Below are 19,949 nucleotides of genomic sequence, written 5' to 3'. Positions count from 1 at the left end.
TAGACAATGACTACACATTCTCTTAGGCAGCAGCCATACATCCTATCTAACCAGCATGACACACCATTCTCTTAGGAGACTTCAACTATTCCTGCATAAGCTTGCAGATGTATGCCCAGAGATTTATGGACTTCAGTAAGACAAACTCTGGACGAGTTGTTCGGCACCCCAATCAGGGATGGTAAAATCCTGGATTGCTCATTGGCAATATGATGCAACTCAGTTATGACACTAATTGCAATCACCTCCCTAGTTCAACTGGACCACAATTCCGTCACATTCACAGTAAGACCTAAGCCTGAAGGACCCTCCAATACCTTGGTATTCTGAGACTATGCAAGGGCTAATCTGCTAGTATTGAGCGATGATGTGGCTAAATTCAAAAGCCCCCTACACATTTTTGATTCCACTGAGTATGCCAAATCCTTTACTGCCAAATTCTATGCATAGATAAATCTGTCCTCCTAAGAAATGCCAGATTCAAAAATAACTCCCCTGTGAGTAAACGCTATCATAAACAGAATCTATAATAAAAGAAAAAAATGAATAATTGCACACTAAAATTTAGCTGTCAAGAATCCAAAAATGCTCTTCCTTAACTAATAAAGGAAATACAGATCTTGATCAAGTTAATCAAAGCCTGATATGAGTTGAAAGATAACCACAGGGCATTCTTTAACTGTGTTAAAAATCTTAAAAACAATACCTAGCCATGCACCAAGCTCATAGTAAATGTTATTACATATTTGGTCTAAGAGGGCAGAGGACATGGCCTATATAATGACTAACAAATTCAGCTCTAACTTCCCTCCTCTTCCTTCTGATATTCCCACATTAAATACCTTCATTTACAGCCCCAGCCAAATCTACCAAGAACATGTTCTTAAAGCAGTAAATAAGGCCAAAAATGCTATGCCTATGGAGCTGGATAACACACACGGCTGCCTTCTAAACCATACCTTGTCAGACCCCCTACAGAGGCTATTCAGTATTACCCAGAAACCAGGCTTTGGGGGTTTATGAATGGAGGAGAGCAACCATCATTCTGTTACACAAAGGTGGGGCAAAAATGGACCTGGTGATTACTAATTTATAACCCTGATCAATATTGGAAGGGGCTAAATAATGAATAGTATAAGTATGTTTTCCACTTAAAACTAGCATAAGAATATTAAGATGGGACTTTCAAAGACGTCTATATGTTGATCAATGGATTATCTTCGGTGTGAAAAAGAAACTGAAAGATGAGGGCCAAGATCTCTATCAATTTTACTAGATTTATTTTTCTGATGAGTAAGTGCACAGCCTGAATACCAGCAAAGAAAAAAAACTAAGACACTGTGAAAGAAAATCAGCTAGAAAAGGTGAAGAGAAAACACTGACTGAGAAATGCAGTTGAACCCCAAGCTTTGGTGCAAGACATACCTTCTAGTAATCTAGAAGAAAAATAAGTCAAATGTGCTCAGAGTTGATTAAAATAAATGAAACCTAAAGGAGTATATCAACTCTTTAAAAAGATATTCAGATGAGCTAATAAAACTGTAAAAATCAGACGTCAAAATAAAGGAAAGGCCATTTAACTATGAGACAACTCAAGACCAGATGTTTCAAAAAATTGCAGAATTAGAGGACAAAGCACATAGGGGTAATCTGAGGCTTTCTGCTGTAGAAGAGAAACTAGAAGGAACATACTTTATAATTTTATGTAGGCACATACCAGTCCAGGTGCTTAGTATGTGCCTTCATCAAATTATTTCAGTCTGAGGCTTTCTGCTGCAGAAGAGAAACTGGAAGGAACAGACTGTAATAATTTTATGAAGGCACAGACTAAGCACCTGGACTGGTATTCCACAACAGGAATTGTTAATTGAAAGTTCACAACATGCATATGCTCCAAACCTGACCAAATGAAAGTAGCTAAGACCTGTATTAATAAAGATGTAAGCCTACTGGCAGAAAGAGTTGATCCTGACAACCTGACCTCATGAGGTAACTCACTCCAGTGCACTGCATGCTCTTAAGTCACAAATACAACGAGAACCTCAAATGAGTATACCTTTCCTTTCAACAATATTTCTTATCCATTATATTCTGCATCAACATCACCAGAGTGAAATAAAGGAAAAGAAGAATACCCAAATGCCATCCTTGCACCTAATTCCTGCCAACCAAAACAGCTCCCTATAGCCCAAGAATAGCCCCCTCTAACAATATGTTCCCATGAAAGGCAAGTGCAGTTTAAACTGTGATAGTAAAAAAAAAATTAAATCCCACACAATGGTGGCAGGGACAAAGGGGAAGGGAACACACACTGAGCAGAGTGGATAAGAGGTGTTGACTACAACTGTTAGCTGAGATATATAAGTATCCTTTTTTATTATTTATACAGATTATTGTTTCTAACAATTTATATATAGCACTTTTATTTTATTTGTTTGCAGTTAAAAGCATTCTGTATCTTTACAAATCTTTATCTGTATAAAAACTTTCATTTTGTGGCTTTCTCTAGTGCTTACTGTCTGTAGGCTATTTTTTTAGCTGAAGCCTTTCTTTACTTTGGCTAGATTGTGTTAATTGTCTGCTGGCTAGTGGGGGCTGGTTCTTTTGTGTTTTTGTAAAAAAAAAAAAAAAAGTTGTTGTTCTGGTATTTAAGCCCTAACTTTGATAGGGTTTCTGTCTATACACACACTGAACAGAGTGGATAAGAGGTGTTGACTACAACTGTTAGCTGAGATATATAAGTATCCTGTTTTTTTATTATTTATACAGATTATTGTTTCTAACAATTTATATATAGCACTTTTATTTTATTTGTTTGCAGTTAAAAGCATTCTGTATCTTTACAAATCTTTATCTGTATAAAAACTTTCAATTTGTGGCTTTCTCTAGTGCTTACTGTCTGTAGGCTATTTTTTTTGTCCCCACCCTCCCTTCTAGTTGGCGTCTTGCTGTTATACTTGGTGGCTTTGCAGTGGCCCACCCCTACTGTAAATCTGACCTGGGACACTCCTCCCAGTCTAGTGTCATTAGCTCATTCTACCTAATACAGAGAGAACATCTGATAAGACCTTCTGTTTCTCCTTTTTCCCTCAAAAAAAAAAAAAAATTTTGCCTGAATCTCCTTCTGTCCTGACTGTGCTTCACAAACATTTTGGAAATATAGAGTATATTTCAGAGCATTTATTATAACTGTGATTGCCTTAATATTGCTACAACTCAAGTGCTCTAGGTTGCACTGCATCTGAAGTGTTTGTGTGTTTTAGCTGCTTTTCTGTATATATAGACTTCTCTGTATATGTAGACTAGCTACTTATTCTGCTGTGTTACTTCCTCTTAAATCGTTTTTCCGTTGTGCAATTGCCTTGCTTCATTTAAAAAAGTTTTAAATTGCTAATTTTGTAGAGTTTTAATTGCATTTACTGTCTAGGACTACACACTCAAGTGTGTTAGCCTTTTCTGTGTTTATTTACTGTATTATTGCATTGTTTAGCCTGTTTCAACAACAAAAAAATACTATCTTGTTTGCTCGTTTCCCACCTTTTCTAGCCAGTACATATCCCAAGCTTTGCTTGTCTCAGGAGTTTATTTTCTGTGCTCAGAGCTATCCAGACCTTGCATTGGTAGAGGGAAGTCCTACTGCCTACCAGTGGGACTGGTGAGCATTGTACTGCCTATCTAATGCTAGAGGAGTGGTTTCCAGCTCTGAAATTGTAATTTTATTAGCCTTTTGGGCTGATTTCTATCCCTTTCAACTTTCTGGCTTAAAAACACATGTGTTTGCATATTTTTCACATCGTGCAGCACTGCGCTGCTACAGTTAAACTATTCCAGGTGCCAAAAAGTCTGCTCTTCAAATTTTCCCTTAAAACTAGCAGGTTTCTCAGTAGTAGCACTAAAATCTGAACCCCTGTGACTAGCACTTGCTCTAGAACCTGCTGGAAAGCACTAGGAAGCCTGAAACAGATACAAGCACTCAGCTCTCCTTGTCAAAAAGGAGAAATTAATCATAGACACTAAACAGCCTATAACTGCAAAGTACCTTGCAAAGGTAAGGGAAAACAGCTCTTAAACTTTACATAAAAGCACCTAAACAGGCATGTCCAAGGGTCAGCTTCCGGAGATTTCTCCTGAACACTTGGTGAATCTGGGCATACTGGGGCAATGCGGCAACTGCCTCATGTACACAGACAATCCTCTTCTCCTACCACCCAACACTACGACCTGCGAGAGATGCACTTACATAGCCAAACTGGAAGCAAAGCTCTCTTCAGCCAAGATTGTGCTAGACAGTCAAGAGGAGAAGGTTAACACCTGCATCACACCTCAAGCAACTCATAGCCCTTCAAAACCCACACCATCTACACCCACACATAGCAACACTAAACCCACATATGTGGAGGCCCTTAACATTAACCTGCCTAAGCAACAAGGACCTCCGAAGCAGAAACGCAAACAAACACCAGTCACAACCAAAGTGACACATAGCTCACAACACCAGTGTGCCACCCAACAACAGCCCCTAAGGCAAGACAATGTACCCAACACTTTAGTCATAGGTGACTCTATAGTCAGGCACACTGATGTCCCACTCACCAGACTGAACAAGAAGAAAATTACAGTCAGCTGCCTGTCGGGTGCCAGGATCCGCCACATAATGCATGCACTCAAGTCACTCCACAACAAGTACAAATATGACTCTGTCATTGTCCATGCTGGAGTGAATGACTTGAGATGTACCTCCCTGGACTACATGAAAAGAGATATGGAAGAGCTCTTGGATCATGTGACCCAGGCAGGTATAACCCTAGCCCTGAGTAGCATCCTGCCTTCGTCAAGAATGATACCACAGTATAAGGACAAAATGATTGACTTCAACAATTGGCTAAGCTAATGGTGTCATTCAAAGGGGATCCAGTATTTGTCTGCCTGGGAAGACATGATCGACAAACCACGATGCTTTGCCAGAGATGGTCTGCACCTGTCACCCCTGGGATTCAGGTTACTGGCTAAATCTCTTGCCACCCCTATAGTGCCTTTTTTAGGCAAGATTCAAAGAATAAAACCACCATTGTAACAAACAGAAGCAGGCAAAATCTGAAGGTAATGCTACTCAATGCTAGAAGTCTAAACCTCAAAATGCACTCCTAAAAATGGAGAACATTGATATCTGTGCAGTAACTGAGACCTGGTTCAAGGCTCCAGAGAGCACCCCTGCAATACCAGGCTACAATTCTTACCACACTTTACGGCCACAAAACCAGGACCAAAACACTAAAGGTGGAGGAGTGTCCATATTCACCAAGGATATTCACACCTCCAGGCTAGTTGCCCAACACAATGCATCTGAAATTCTCCAGGTGCAACTAACACTAGGTAAGACTGCAATCCAAATTGTAGCTTGCTACAGATCTAACCATGCCCAAGATTCTCACTACACCTTTCTAAACATACTGGAAAATATTAAGATACAACCAAACACCCTAATACTGGGTGATTTCAACTACCCTGCCATTAATTGGGAAAACAACTCAGGTACCAACTCCTTTTCCCAACGGTTCTTGGAATTCATAAATTCCAATGCCCTGGATCAACTAATCCATTGTCCCACCAGGGGATCCAATATCCTAGACCTGGTCATTACCAACATGGGAGATAGATGCTCCACACCAGTGGTCACCCCCTCGTTGGTCAGGTCTGACCATAAGCAAATCACCCTTGACATCCACATCCCATCCCCACCCCCCAGTAAGGAAACCTCCTTAAAAAACTTCTCCAAAGCCAACTTCAAGCTACTGAAGTCAGAAGTGACAAACTTCACAACACCCATGCAGACGGGATCTGGAAGTTCAACTGCAGAATCCTACACTAAGGCACTGTACTAGCACATCCACTCATGCATGAATCATGCCATCCCAAATAGAACCAAGATGCTCTTCTCCAAAAAAAGGAAGCCAATCTGGTGGTCCCCTGCTATAAACAAACTATACAACAGAAGGAAAAAACTGTTGCAAAAAAGAGGAAAATCCCAGGATGCAAAAAACTCCCTCACCAGCCTCAGTAAGAAACTGAGATCCCTCATAAAATCCTCAAAAGCTAGTTACAAAAATAAAATTGCCAAAGATTTCAAAGACAACCACAAGGCATTCTATACTTATGTCAAGAATCTAAATGGCAATGCTCAGATCTGCTATGAGTTACAACAGAATGGCATTAAATATACTGATCCCACAGATATTGCCAATATCCTGGCAGATCAATTTAGTGCCAACTTCATCCCACTCTCACCCCCTAAAGGGCCCATCTCAATACCAAAAGATTGCCAAATTCCGATAATCATGGCCACACAGGTAGAAACCGCACTCTCCAAAGCTAAGAATACAGCATCCATTAGACCAGATGACATCCCAGGCTGTGCACTACATGAACTACAAAATGAACTGGCACCTCACCTAAGTGTCATGTTTAATCATAGCCTCGCCTCAGGCTTCATGCTCGCTGAGTGGCACACAGCTACAGTTCCCTGCTCCACAAGGGAGGATCCACCTTGGATCCCGGGAACTACCGTCCCATCAGTCTGACAGGCCTGATTTGCAAGGGCATGGAACGCATTATCATGGAACTTATAAACAAAGACATTGGCAACTGTCAAACACTGGACCCCACCCAGTTTGGGTTTGTGAAGGGCCGATCTTGTCTCCTGAATCTGATTGACTTCTTTGAATCAGTCTCCAGAGCTGCGGACGAGGGTAAGGCAGTCCGCACAGCCTATCTGGACCTCGCCAAGGCATTTGACACCATCCCCTACTCTGGAATCATAGATAAACTTACTAAGCTGGGCATAAATCCCTACGTCACTCGATGGGTTGCTAACTGGCTTACTGACAGAACCCAGACAGTAAAAGTAGCCGACTCCAAATCCAGCTCCAGACAAGTGACAAGTGGAGTACCTCAGGGTTCAGTCCTGGGACCACTCTTGTTTGGCATCTACTTCTCAGAAGTACAGGCCAACACTAAGGGACTATGACTAACAAAGTTTGCAGATGACTGCAAACTGGGAGCCATTATTGAATCCCCAAATGATGTGGATATTCTACAAAAGGGCCTTACAGAAACAGATGCCTGGTGCGAGAGCCATGGGCTCAAGCTTAATGCCAAGAAATGTATAGTTATCCCCTTTGGAAAAAAACATGTACCCATGAATTACCACATAGGTGGCAGGACACTAAACATTGAAAGTGTGATGAGAGACTTAGGGACACAGGTGGACAGTAGTCTCACTTTCGATAACCACATTGCCACAACAGTCAGGAAATCCTTCTATGTGGCACACCTCATCACTAAGGGCTTCTCATCCAGAAAAAAGGAGGTCATTGTCCCACTGTACTCATCCCTCATTAGACCCATTATAGAGTATAATGCCCCATTTGGTATGTATCTCACAAGACATCTGCAACAGCTTGAAAGGCCACAGAAATACCTCACTAAAAGAATCACAGGCCTAAAGCAGATGCCATATACTGACCATCTAAAAAAACTCCAGCTATACTCTGTGGCATATCGTCTACTCAGAGGCAATCTCTGCTTAACATACAAGGCCATGTCAAACCCTGAGCTGTTGGACATGTTCCACTTAAAGAAATCCCAATCCCTCAGAGCCACATGCTCCAGGGATCTAAACCTTGTCATCACAATGAAAAAAACATGCTGGAGGGATAGGTTCTTGACCCAGAGACTCCCCATACTCTGGAATAGACTGCCCATACATATCAAGCAGAGCACCTCTTTGGCCCTCTTCAAAAGGAACCTTGATGATTGGATGGGAGATAGGAAATTCACCCCGGGGATCATGTCAGTCACCCTGCTAGACAGGGGCCTGGAGAAGTAAATATTGTGGGAAGAAATATCCAGGGAATTGTTATGGCTAGGCTTGCATAGGCCCTAGGGCCGATAGCCTATTACCAACCTATGAACCTATGAACCTAAGAACAATCTACTACCAAACAAGTCCTACCGTAAACACCCTCACATATTTCCTCACAGAAACTCCTTTACAGAGAATATGATCAGTCAACCACACACTCTAAAACTTGTTTAGAAAATCTTTCTTCCATTTACCACCAGCATTGCCAAAGATGATACTCCTTACTTTACTGCCCAGTATATACTAGCAGGCCAAAAATGTCCTCTTGTTTGCTTGGAAATGGATAGGAAGTACCTATTTGTACAAAACCTCATACCAAAAAGGCCAACCTAGACCTAGCCTAACACACACACACATACACACACACACACACACACACACATACACACACACACACACACACACACACACACACACGCACACGCACACGCACACACACACACACAAAATCTATATATCTATATATTTATAGGTATATGTAAATATGGATCTACTTCATTTGCCCTAACTTCTGATTGACCGACACCCATTTGCCCGACCCCATTTGACCGAAATTTCATTTGACAGAAATTTCATTTGACCGACACTTCATTTGACCGACAAGTATTATTGGCAAGTAAATGGGATATGCCCCCTTCCCCACTGTAGTGCGACCTGGAGTAAGAATATATAGTTAGGGGGGGTGTGGGGTGCACAGCCCCCCACAATGGGGGGTGTGGGGTGCGAAGCCCCCCACTTACTTTTGTTTTACTAAGCAATATTAAAGCAAAACTAAACAATATAATAAGAAATTAAGAGGGGGGCTTCGCCCCCACACCCCCCCCATTTTGGGGGGCTGTGCCCCCCATAGCCCCCGAACTATATATTCTAACTCCAGGGTCGCACTACAGTGGGAAAGGGAGCATATCCCATTTACTTGCCAATAATACTTGTTGGTCAAATGATGTGTCGGTCAAATGAAATGTCAGTCAAATTAAATTTCGGTCATTTGGTGTCGGGCAAATGGGTGTCGGTCAATCGGAAGTTAGGGCAAATGAAGTAGACCCATAAATATATATACATTCTAACTACTCCAATCAATCTCTCTCACTTCCTGACCCTGACACCTCTCTACTTTCTTTATACATAACTTAATCCTTCCTTCACCATCATCTTGTTAATACTCACTCCTTGCCAAGAGCAAGAAATCAAAATAAAAATTCCTCCACCCCCCCCCCCCCCACACACACACACACACACACATACACGGACACAATTTATCCATGCAGATGTCTTTGGACAAATTCATCTGCAAGGAAGATACTTTAATTTCATATGAGAATGTGCATATCTTACCTGAAGGTCTTTATATATAAAGATGACAATATGACCCCAATTTTATCAAGAGACAAACATTGTGTAATCACCAGAGAGACATCTCAAAGCAGGCTGCCATGCTTTAGAAATAAAAATGATTTTGCAAAATTCTAAAAAAAATTTGAAGTTTGAAGCTTAATGAATGTATTAGTAAAGCTGTACAGACATTTAAAGAATTATTAAATCGTTGGTTAACAGCAGCTGTGTTTGCTTTTTTATGATTAAAGCTAATAATAATATACTCATACTTGTGCACTGGTTATTGTTCAAATCAAATTTGGAAATGGAATTGTCTTTTTAAAGCATATCTTAATATAGCTGTTGGTACTCAGTTCACATACTTCCTCACCTTTTCTGCACATTTGTTAAGAGAAAGAACAATCTAATCAAGTGCATCTGCATAAACAATTGCAGTCTGAAAAGGCTTGTTTGTGTAACATGGCCTGTCTAACAATTGAGGTGCCTCGCATATTTTTAATTCATCAAGAAAACACACAGTCTGTAAGATTTATTAATCTCCATGTAGGCTCTGTGTAGAGCCTACATGGAGTGTATCCATGTACACAGCCACTATGTGCTCTTGGCAATGTGCAATACATATTAATGTTGCACTGCATGCCTCAGTGAGGTTTCGTGGCTCACCCCAGTAGGGTTAGCTGTGAAACCTCCCAGTATAACACAAATAATGAATCCATGTACAGGACAGCACCCAACATCCAGCCCCTATACCTCCAACCTCATAGTCCTAAACAACATATGTTACCATGTAGTGCCATTCATCCAAAATGATTCCTACAAAACCACAAATATTATGAGGAATACCACAAAAATGCCAGCCAAAACCCATAGGTATATAGCTTGATATTCCTCCTATGTTTTTCTATGTATGCCATGTTTGCGCAGTGCGCCACAGCATTTGGCAGTGCTTACCTTGCTTGTGCAACAGGACCATTCATGTATCAAGACTTCACCCAGACATCCAAAAATAGAAACTGGATGCTTTCAATTGATATTGCACAGCACTACTGGGCATTGCGCAAACCAGGTAAGTGGGGCTGTGCTATGTGCATTCCATCAAATTATTACTACATAGTAATATACAGACTACAGGAAACAAGTCCTGTGGTTACATGTGCAGAGTGTTGGACTGTAATACAAATGGTCTTGGGTTCTAGTCCAGGGTATGCAAACTTTATTTATACTGTTGTGACACTGCAGCTTATACAAATAAAGTGTTTGTGTAATGAAATAGTGGAATTGCATTGACTAAAAGTTATTTTCTGATATATTTGAAAAAGCTGCATGCCTGTTAGCATCGTACAAACCAATGTACTTGTTTTACCATGTTTGCATGATGGTAAGCGACAAACAGCTTTGTCGAATGCATCAAACTATAGACAGTACACACTCTCAGTAAGTGCATTTGGTGGGAAAACATGCTATTTCAAGTGGAATTATTTATGGCCTTCTACAGATTAAGTATTGGAACGGTTCAATTTTACCCTGTTTTCTCTGTTATATCTTCCCCATTTTTTTCATTAATGCATTGTTGCATGGTGGTGCACATTGCACTACAATGCTCAAAAATGATAACAAATCTATAATCGAATCCAGTACCATGTGCTCCTAAACAAAGGAATATATCACTTTTTTAACACATGGTGCTATGCTGTCAATAGAGTAGCGAGTATTTTCTAGGATACTCAATGCAAACTGTTATTTGGTATGTACTCAAACACACACACACACACACACACACACACACATATATATATATATATATATATATATATATATATAGATATATATATATATAGATATATAGATATATATATATACACACACACACACACACACACACACACACACACACACACACACACACACACACACACACACACACACACACACACACACACACACACACACACACACACACACACACACATACCTGTTGCTCCATTAACTCTGTTGTGGGGTGTATTCATGCATTTAGCTCAGTAATGCAGCATCACACTCCATTCTTGGGTCCAGATGGCACAAGGTTCGACAATAGCTTCATGTAATGCCGTCAGTTGTTTTCTTTGCATATGTATTGGCAGGTTGGTATAGTGGAGTAGGTAGTATTTTTACAACTGCATATGAGCATCTGAAATAAAATCAACATACTTTATTGCATTTGAGGCTGATGTGCATGGTTGTGCAATGCACACCATCAAGTGGTAATGCTTTACAGAAAAGAAATGGGGAGATGGGAATGTAGTGAAATGGGGAGCAAGTAGGGCAGAAAACATAATGAAATATTTTTGAAAATATGTGGCATTGCCTTCTAATTGTATAAATTACATGTGCTACATAACTGAATTTGTGATAGCAGGTATTAAGGCATTATTGTTGGAGGTTGTTGGTACTAGGTTGGAATTCAGGTGTATGTTGGACCCTTAACATCTACAGCCACAGGAGAAGTTAAAAGGTCAACTACTATATCGATATTTATCCTGAGATTCATGCTGTTAAAAGCAGTGCAAATGTGCTTAGTGGGTTGGCGCCATGCAGACTTACATTAATAGAATACATCCCAGGTCTGTTGTTAGATGCCTGGGTTCTGTCTCCTACCTGGGTTGTCCAATTGTGCAGTTTGTACAGTGCTCCTGTGTGTGTAAACTAGCTGAGCTAAGAGCAGCACCATGCAAATAGTGGCCAAAAATTAAGAGATAAAAATTAAGTAATAGCAGTCAGAAACATAAGTCAGTGTATGACATACACAGTATACTATGTTGCTACACAGGAAATATGCCTACATAGGTCTAGAATCCAATTCACCATCCAATGCACATTCAGAACACAGGATGAGTACCTTAACCCATGCTTTTCACACATCCACCTTTGTAGCAAGCAACAACAGTCATTTAGCACAAAAACAAATTGAACAGATTGTACAGTTTTATTAAAATATTACATTACCTGTACATGTAGTGGAATGTTTCTGTTTTAAAATACTGCACTTAGTGATTACACACCCTGTTATGATTTTTGCTTGCAAATATACAACAGTGTTTTACATGTCTGTGTTCCTTGGTCTTTCAACAGTTATCTGTCAAGTACTCTGGGATATATAGTGTACACCAGTCTATGTCATTGCATTTACAATGTCAAAGGATATTAACTGGGAATAATATGATAAGTGATTGCCAACTATGGAAAGCCAGTTTGGATGTCACAAACAAGCACTGACTGCTCTTTTGGGGGTGGGGGAGCAAAGCTGTGGTCCTCCTATGGCAGTGACAAGTCCTCCAGGAGGGTCTCACCCAAACAAATGACTGGTGGCAGAAACATGGCCTCAAGCTGAATGCCAAAAAATGCATCATCATCATCCCTTTTGGGGAGAGTGACATCCCCACATATTATCACATTAATAACAATGTCCTAAGTATGCAATCAGTAATGAGGGATTTGGGCACCCAGGTTGATAGCAACCTGACTTTTGACCACCATGTTCATTCTGTTGTATGGAAAGCTTTCTACATGGCCCTCCTCATAAGTAAGAGTATCTCATCCAGGGACAAAGAGGTAATAACATCCCAGTATTCTTAACTTATAAGGCAAATTATTGAGTATAACACCCCCTTCGGAAGGTACCTCGCAAAGCACATGCAGCAGCTGGTAGGACAACAGAGGTTCCTTACCAGGAGAATCCAGGGCATCAAACATCTACTCTACACAGATAGGCTAAAAGCCCTGCCCCTCTACTCAGTTTCATACAGACTCGTCGGAGGTGACCTCTGTTTGGCATATAAAGCAATCTCAGACCTCGCCTTGATGGGACTGCTGCATATCCAGAAGTCAAGCTCCACTCGAACAACCTGTATGCAAGACCTCAACCTGGTATATGATATCAACAGAACTTGTTGGCGGGACAGATTTGTGTCCCAAAGACTCCCCCATCTGTGGAATAGTCTCCCTCTCCACGTCAAGCAGAGTACCTCATTATCCCTTTTTAAGTGCAACCTGGATAACTGGACGGGAAACAGAACATACACCCCTGGGATTCAACCTGTCTCTGTGCTGGACAGGGGCTTTGGGTGCTGACTTGTCTACACATGGGCTAAACTCTTGGCTAGGCTAATAAGGGCTCATGACCAATAGCCTAGTAACCTCCTATGATCCTATGATCTTAAGACTATGTTGGCCTGGTTACTCTGCAAGTATAGCATCCTGCCTGCTGTCTGATTTAGGAAGGATTGAGAAGTCCAGAACTGCAATGTTGTACCCTTAATGTTGAACTACTATCTCTAATGCTTCCCTAGTACTGATGTATAGTGATGTAGGAGGATGGTTTTTGGCCCCTAGGTGGTCAGTCAGTGTGCTATGGCTTATCTCATAGCCAAGGCAAGGACATACAGAACATGCCTATGTCTGCCTACAACCACACCTGCTGCTGTTTTGTCCTCTGAATCATCATCAGCTTGTGGCTGTGATGACCTTTGCATTTTTGGGAGGATGTGTTCCCCTACCCCTTGCTGATCCTGCTGCAGATGTTCCCACTAGATTACTGAGAGCACGCACTCAAAACCCTCCTTAGCATGGAGAACATCGATATCTGTGCAGTAACAGAAACCTGGTTCAAGGCTCCCGAGAGCACCCCAGCACTACCAGGTTATACCTCATACCATGCTTTTCGGCCCCAAAACTTGGACCCAACCACAAAAGAAGGGGGAGTATCAATATTTGTCAAAGATACCCACACCTCCAGGTTGGTGGCACAGCACGAAGCATCAGAGACTATCCATGTGCAACTAACTGTGGGTAAAACTGCCTTCCAGTTTATAGCCTGCTACAGACCACCCTCCCAAACACAGGAACCCCACTTGGCCTTCCTGAGAATACTGGAAAATATGAAGGTCTCTCCAAACACCATTATATTGGGCGACTTCAACTACCCAAACATAGACTGGGAGCATTACTCTAGCTCCAACACCCTAGCCCAAAGGTTCCTAGAATTTATAAACTCAAATGCTATGGAACAACTTATTACCACTCCCACAAGAGGGAAAACATACTGGACCTGATCATCACCAACATGGGGACACTATGCTCCAGACCAGAAGTGTATCCCTCACTGGTAAGATCAGACCATAAACTAATCTCACTGGATATTCACATCCCGACCCCACCCCTGCCCAGAAAACCACAGTGAAAAACTTCTCTAAAGCAAATTTCACACGCCTCAAAACCGAGGCAAAATCCTTCAAAGCCCCCGGGCCTGTGGAAAATACGGCCCAGACCGCAGAATCCTTTATAAACGCATTCTATGAACACCTTCAGGAATGCATAGATCATGCAATCCCAAATAAAACCAAGAACCAATCCTCCAAAGGCAGACGTCCTGTCTGGTGGACCCCAGCCATAAACAAACTATACAATAGAAGGAGGAAGCTACTACATGATAGAGCAAAATCCCAAAAAGGGAAGGCATCTCTGATCAGTATTAACAAAAAACTATGGGCACTCATAAAATCGTCTAAGGCCAGCTTTGAGAGAAAAATTGCAAGGGACACTAAGGATAATCACAAGGCTTTCTTTAGTTATGTTAGCAACCTGGGTGGGAATTCCCAGATATGCTCGGAATTAGTCCAAAATGACAAAAAATACACCGAGCCCACAGACATTGCCAACATCCTAGCTGACAGGTTCAGTGCAAACTTCTCCCCCCTCTCCCCACCAAAAGGACAAATATCTATCCCAACAGAGTGCTGCCCCCCTGACATCTCAGATGTTCAGGTAAGAGCCGCCCTCTCCAAAGCAAAAAACACAGCATCAGTGGGACTAGATGGTGTCCCCGGCTGCGTCCTACATGAACTCCAAGAAGAGCTAAACCCAAACATAAAACTACTGTTCAATCTTAGCCTTACTACAGGATATGTACCCAAAGAGTGGCGTACAGCAACAGTGGTCCCTCTTCACAAAGGTGGTGCCTCAACGGATCCTGGAAACTATCGCCCCATAAGCCTGACTAGCTTGGTCTGCAAAGCTATGGAAAGGATCATCATGGACCTCATAAATAAAGATATTGGGGACCTACAGACACTGGATCCTTCCCAGTTTGGCTTTGTTAAGGGCAGATCCTGCCTCTTAAACCTGGTCGATTTCTTTGAAACAGTCACCAAGGCCATTGACGAGGGGAAGGTGGTCCACACAGCCTACCTGGACCTCGCAAAGCCTTCGATACAATACCCACTCGGGCATTATAGATAAGCTCACCAGCTTAAATATAAACCCCTATGTCACTAGATGGGTTGCAAACTGGCTCAAGGACAGAACCCACATGGTTAGAATTGCTGGAGCCATGTCAGACTCCAAACCAGTTACAAGTGGCGTCCCACAAGGCTCAGTCCTGGGACCTCTCTTGTTCGGTATATATTTCTCGGCGGTACAGGCCAACATGGAAGGACTGTGGCTGACCAAGTTCGCAGATGACTGCAAACTGGGCGCCATAATCAACTCTCCAGCTGACACAAGCATCCTCCAAAAGGGCCTCATAGAAACAGACAACTGGTGCCAGAGCCATGGCCTCAAGCTAAACACCAAAAGTGTATAGTCATCCCTTTGGCAAAACAAAGTGCCCACAAATTACCACATAGGTGGTAATCCATTAAGTACTGAAGAAGTCATTAGGGACCTGGGGACCCAAGTTGATAGCAATCTCTCATTTGACAACCACGTGGCCAAAGTGGTTAGAAAAACATTTTATATAGCCCACCTAATCATGAAGGGATTCACATCTAGATCAGGGGAGGTCATCGTGCCTCTTTACTCATCCCTCATCAGGCCCATAATTGAGTACAATGCCCCTTTTGGGATGTACCTTACCAGACACCTGCAGCAACTGGAAAGACCCCAAAAGTACCTCACCAAGAGGATCAAAGGGCTCAAACAGATGCCATATGCTGCCCGGTTAAAGAAACTCCAGCTCTACTCCATGGCATACCGCCTGCTCAGAGGCGATCTGTGCCTGACGTATAAAGCCATGTCCAACTCGGAATTAATGGACATGCTGCACCTCAGAAAATCCAAATCCCATCGAGCTACGTGCTCGAGAGACTTGAACTTCAGCACTGAAATAAATAGGACATGCTGGAGGGACAGATTCATAACCCAGAGGCTCCCTTCACTCTGGAATAAAATCCCAGTCCAGGTTAGACAGAGTCCCACATTGACTCTCTTCAAGAGGAATCTTGATGAGTGGATGGGAGATTGTAAGTTTACCCCGGCTATCACTTCTGTGTCACTGTTAGACAGAGGCACAGTATACTAACCTCAAAAAAAGGCATAGCAAAATTAATTTAAAATGGGTGGCAAAAGCCAAACACACTCTGGCTAGGCTTATAAATGCCCTAGGGCAGATAGCCTAGTATGAACCTATGAACCTATGAACCTATGAACCTATTAACTTGGGTAGCAAAGTACATACTATGAACATAGAGGGACATGTCTGTGGATTGCAATTGTGCTCTTGTCCTGAGGTATATAGACAGTGGCACTGTGAGTGCAGTAGCTGAAAAACATGCTTTATGACATTACTGGTTAGACTGTGTGTCTCATTATGGTATTCCTCTGTATGTGCTTGTGCATCTTCGATGGGTTTCCTCAACCATGAGTCTAGTGCATTCACACCTAAGTGAGCCTTGGAGATATCTGCCATAGCAAATATCTGGTGCAGTTGGGGAATGTGGCACATATGGAAGTTGTACTAACTGCAAGTGTTGCCATTACACACATTCCACATGATTCCCATGACATTACACATGGTTTTGCAATTGTTCCAATGAATGGTAGACCTTATGGTTAATATAGACACTACCCTGTTCCACAGGTGTTGTTCTCTTGTGTACATGACTATGATGCATGGCACACATTACTGGAGAGTAGTGTGATATATGTTACAGTTGTAGCATTCTTTTTAACTTCTCCTCCAAACTTGTGTTAAACCATATTTTCCCCCTGCCGTGGTGTAGCATAACATGCAGGAATGTTTGGAAGATCCTGGATGCTGATGATTATGAAACCCTAAGCATGTCCCCTGGTAGTCTGTTAAGGGTACCTGTGGCTAACATACTAAGTTAAACAGATACTTTAAATTCCACTGAGATGGGTTCCCTGCATTTGATTCTGTATCTGACTCAAGGCTGCCAGAAGGCACACAGTTCCTCTACTGTGTTGCTGGCCTGCAAAGTCTTCACCTTCTCTGTCTAAGGCTACTGGCAGCAGCAGCAAAAGCATCGTCTTCAGCCTGTAGCACACACAAATGTATGTAAATTGTAGCTGTTGCTAACATTCTGTCAGTGCTTGCATTGCATCTGTACTCCACTATTTCCTCACTGCAGATATAAAAAAGGGCATGGTGTCTACTTTGATGTCATATCTTATTGAGTAGTTTCACAGGATTGGTTGATTAGCATGCAATTCAGCAGTGCAAGCTGCAATTAGCATCTCTGAGACAGAGACTAGGTCAGATGCAATCAATTAGCATTGTACACTGGTATAAAAAGGCAAATGTGTAGCTAGGCAAACCAATGTGGATGAGAGTTGTATCAGAATTCAAACTTAGTTACACATTTAAATTGGATGAGTATATTTTTGACAGAGGAGTATTGTACTCCATCAGGTATGTAACCATTGTGTTACCTAAATAATGCATATGTTGGAATGTACTTATGAATGATGTGAAGTAAATCAGTAGACATTTGTTAGAACTGTACTCATGACATGGCCTTGTTTACAAGCCATCTGAGAGGTACAGAGGATGCAGAGTTGGCCGATTGTCTAATGCTGTGTGATAACTATGGACACACGTTTATATTTCATGGATAGGTCCTTTGATATCACTTTGGAAGTTACACTGTTGTTTGGTTAGCAAACCTTAGCCTGTTATATTTTTTGAGGGGTTGGGATGAATACTTGATATGGCACAAACTAGAATGGACTGTTGTTTAGGGTGTATGAGCATAAGTGACTATCTGTTGTGGCACAAACAAGACTTTGTTTGTCATGCTACTCTCTGTGTTTTGTAGCCCCCATGTTATTTGTTGACTACTGTGGAATCTTTACATTGTAATTAAGTGGTGAATACTGAGAACTTTCCTTTACTGCCTTAACTGTGCACAGTTTATTTCTACTTATGTGATCCTTATATGCGTTATCATTATTTTGTCTTCCAGTAAACAATGTGCCCGCTCAGCATAGACCACCTTTCTCAGAGGCAGGGAATGACCTCATCATTGACACTTTATGGTAACATCATGCTGGCCTTATGTCTAGGGCACAAGCCAGTATGTCACAATGTGCGGCCCTTTGGAAAGAATTGGCCCAAAATGTAAATGCAGCTGGTCAACAAAATCACAGCTACTAGCAAGTGTGACACAAAGCCATGGACGTGATTCATGTTGCAAGGAGGTATGCTGCTAAAGTGGCACATAATCATCAAGTCACTGGTGGTGGGCCTGCAGCAGAAAAAACACTCACCACTCCTGGCAAATATTTCAACTCGGGAAAGCTCCCAGCAGTCCATCAGCCAGTATGTTCTGGACATTGTTGCCCCTCTTGGATCTCAGGAAGAGCTTCCAGGTAGGCTTTGTTAGATCATCAGTAGAATACTGATGCATTCATTGTTTAATAATGTTTATAGTTTTAATGTGTGGCAGGTTGCTTTTTTGGTGGGTGTATTTAAGATAGCTGCAGTTTTCAGGTCATTTAGAGGTTGTCAGCCACATTATTATTAACATTGCAGTTACTGTAGATATCGATTATTGAAAGTATTACCCCCCTGTTTTACTATTAAATGTGGTATTGTTGCCATCACCTGTCCTTTAATTTTTTTTCAGGGCCATCATGAATCCAGAGATCTAGGCCTCCTGCAGTTGATAAGCAGAATACATTTATGCCACTAATGTTGAAATATTCCAACATGTATACTAAAGTGTCATCTTAGGCCTGCAGTATGGATTTCTGTACTATCTGCATACTTATCAACTGTACAGATATTTGCAGAAAGTCCAGATGTGTGACTTATACCTCTGGGCCATGTTTAAGTTCATAGTGATTGAATTACAAACTGTTGACAGGTCATTATAGAGCTCAGATATAAAATAATGACAGATATCACATTAAAAGTGCATACCACTCATTAATGTCATAGTGAAAAAATGCCTGCTATTCTATCACCTTTCTATATTTGTAAGAGCAATACATCACGATGATACCTATTCTTGGGCTTTTGCCTACTATGATTCATTGCTTTGTCCGCATTCTTTGCCCTAAGAGGCTGAGATGTATGAATATCTGTAATAGTAACAGCAGTCTAAATTGCTTAACATATATTGTAGCATAGCAGTCCAGGTATTCATGCATTCCTGTTTTCCTTCCTTTTACCACAGGTGAACATGGAAGTGGTTCTCTGTCCCCTATGCCATCTGATGTCAGTGTCTCATCTGACTCTGATGATAATGGTGACCAAAGTAAGGCACAGCTGGGGATTGCAGAGGTTGATTCTGACACAGAGTTTGACATCCAGTGACCCCCCCCCCCATTGTCAATAGACACAGCCAGTATGCCTACACATATCCAGTCCACTGAGACCATAGATACTGGACAGTTGGAGGGCAAGGACATTGAC

The sequence above is a fragment of the Protopterus annectens genome, chromosome 4.part0, assembly GCF_019279795.1.
Source record: "Protopterus annectens isolate FY-2018-M chromosome 4.part0, PAN1.0, whole genome shotgun sequence".
NCBI lineage: Eukaryota > Metazoa > Chordata > Ceratodontiformes > Protopteridae > Protopterus > Protopterus annectens.
This window is presented reverse-complemented; position numbering follows the sequence as displayed.